Genomic DNA, 2,588 nt, shown 5'->3' on the forward strand with positions numbered 1-2,588 from the left:
ACTACTAAGGAGTACTTGACTCCATCTTTCTTCATTGTGTAAGTCTTTTTAAAACTGAAAACTGATGAGAAACAGTACTACTGAAGCAAGCAGATGGGGTTATGTGAAAGAGTAGTAGGCTAGAGTAAACAAAACCGATAGGACATTAATAGTTTTCTCCCTCTTTTGAAAGTTTGCACCTTTTAATCCTAGGTACAGGGTTTCCTAAGGAGTACTTGACTCCATCTTTCTTCATTGTGTAAGTCTTTTTAAAACTGAAAACTGATGAGAAACAGTACTACTGAAGCAAGCAGATGGGGTTATGTGAAAGAGTAGTAGGCTAGAGTAAACAAAACCGATAGGACATTAATAGTTTTCTCCCTCTTTTGAAAGTTTGCACCTTTTAATCCTAGGTACAGGGTTTCATCACACCAAAGGCTGTTAGTCACGTGTTTGTTTCTATTAATTCCTTGGAGGAGTGATGTAGGGTCAAGAGTTGTACACTACAGGCAGCTCTTGGGTAGAGGAGGAGGGGAAAAATAAACACCTAAAAGGGCAAGAATAGCAAGAACATTTAGAAAGCACACTTGCATTGATCCCAGCAGGGCTGAAATAATACACAGTATAGAAAATTGTATACTGTCAAAAAGCAAACTTAGCATCTATACAAAATACTCACTTGATTCCTTGCTTCCTCCTCTAAACACAGTCCTTCTGTTAGGCTAAACCCTCTCAACTAAACCTGTCTGACATAAGTCTGACTGTCCTAAGACAGTCTTTTTAGTCTGAATCCTTCCAGGTTGCACGTATGCTTCACTAAGCCTAGACCAAATTTTGCATAACTAGAGTAGATGCCTTCCAAAGGCAATTTTCTTGATTGAAATAAAGCTACTGTTCTGACCCGGGGTACCTCAGCAATTTTAGTCTCAAGAGACTAGACTGGACAGTACCACTGGTTCCTAGCTAAACCCAGTCATTTCTAGCAAGGCTAGCTAAAGTCCCATTACATTTAATTCCATAGAATCACTGATTACTCTCAGTGGCATATTATCAGACCAAATTCCAGGTATATTTCACTGAAGTAATCTAAAAAAAAAACCTAGTCAAGTTACAGGCAGGATGTGGATTCATATGGGTGGGTGCTCTGTTTGATATAAAATAAAAATTATAAAGTCTGCAAAAGAAACACCATTCAGTGATGACTCTTCTAGATTTCATTTTACAGTGAAAGAGAGAAGCTGTTCCGCCTTTGTCCAAAATTGTCAGTACGTGTAGATTGTTCCATTTCTAAATGTTCTTTTTCACCAATATGAGCTGCAATTGCTCAGCAGCCCAGAGAATCAATCACGCTGTGAGTGCTGCGAACACTGGGTCAGTACATCTGCCATAGTCAGAAGGCAAACTGGCAGTAAAACTCAGTACACAGGGCTACTGAGTCACAGCTGCAGAATTACAGTAGATTTACCAGAGAGAATTCCCAGAGTATTTTTAAATCTTCGTTACTTAACACTTAAGGGTAAATGAAACATTGGCAGGGTTTTGAGGCTGTATTCTGAAAAAAAAAACCCACTTTAACAGTTTGGTTACTGGCTCAACAGAAAACATATCCCTGTAGAGAGAAATATATTTAAGCAGTTTGTTGAGTCTGTAGAGGAGTTTTTGGAGATGGAGCCCAGCAGTAATTAAAGAATAATGCAGACTAATTAACCTACATCAATTAATTTGCACAAATAATTGGAAAATGTGGCCAAAAAAAATTGGAAAAAGAGATGTATACATATGTTTCAACTTATATTTCCACTAAATCAGAAAACAGGCCCATGTTCATACAGCATAGAGTTTTTATGAAGCTTCTATTTATTACAGTATCATTTTAAATTGTGAGAACCTTAAGCACATAGAGGTAAAATGAAAAAATGTAGTTCAAGGTTCAAAAAGCAGGAAAGAAAACAATTGTAATTCCTGAGAGGAGAAGAAACACATTTGCCAATATATCTGAACGTATTTGTTAGAAAAGTATGCCCTTATGAAATAGTCTTGCCAATAGTCCTGTGATTTCAAATGAGTACCTTTGATTTCTGCCTATTATAAAAATTCAACATTTCTATTGATGTATTTTAGCACAGAATTCAGCCTAGTCTATCTTATACATAAACTGTTATTTCATACATTGAATGAATTTAGCCCAATGGTTCATATTAGAAAGTGGTTTATGCATAATGGAATCATATTAACTTCAATGAGACTGTGGAGCTTTAAAGCACAATATTTTGTCCAAATGACTGAGCTCTGTAGTACAAATATACAGTGCCAATTTTGGAGGAGGCATTTTCAAATTTATAAAAGTATGATAAACACAGTAATAGGACTTTTATTAAAGCCTAACTCAACAAGCTACTATAATGAATGCTTGTAGCACCATATAGAGTCTTAGATCTGCTATATTTTATTGCACTATTTTTTCACTTGAATCATCAGTTAGAATGCATTAATAAACTATATTAATGTGGGTAGGAAATCAATGTAACAAAATTCAGTGTGAGCCCTCATGTAAGAGATAGGGAAGGTAGTTATTTTAAACGAAACTAATTTCAATCATGCTCTTTCCC

At 35.9% G+C, this 2,588-nt stretch overlaps 1 protein-coding gene across 1 annotated transcript in view; it reads left to right on the plus strand.

Annotated features, from left to right (window-relative positions):
• CDH6 (cadherin 6, type 2, K-cadherin (fetal kidney)) overlaps positions 1-2,588 on the plus strand; it is a 47,979-nt gene that overhangs the window by 38,538 nt on the left and 6,853 nt on the right. The window lies entirely within an intron of this gene.

The sequence above is a fragment of the Acanthisitta chloris genome, unplaced genomic scaffold, assembly GCF_000695815.1.
Source record: "Acanthisitta chloris isolate BGI_N310 unplaced genomic scaffold, ASM69581v1 scaffold1598, whole genome shotgun sequence".
In the NCBI taxonomy this organism is placed as follows: domain Eukaryota; kingdom Metazoa; phylum Chordata; class Aves; order Passeriformes; family Acanthisittidae; genus Acanthisitta; species Acanthisitta chloris.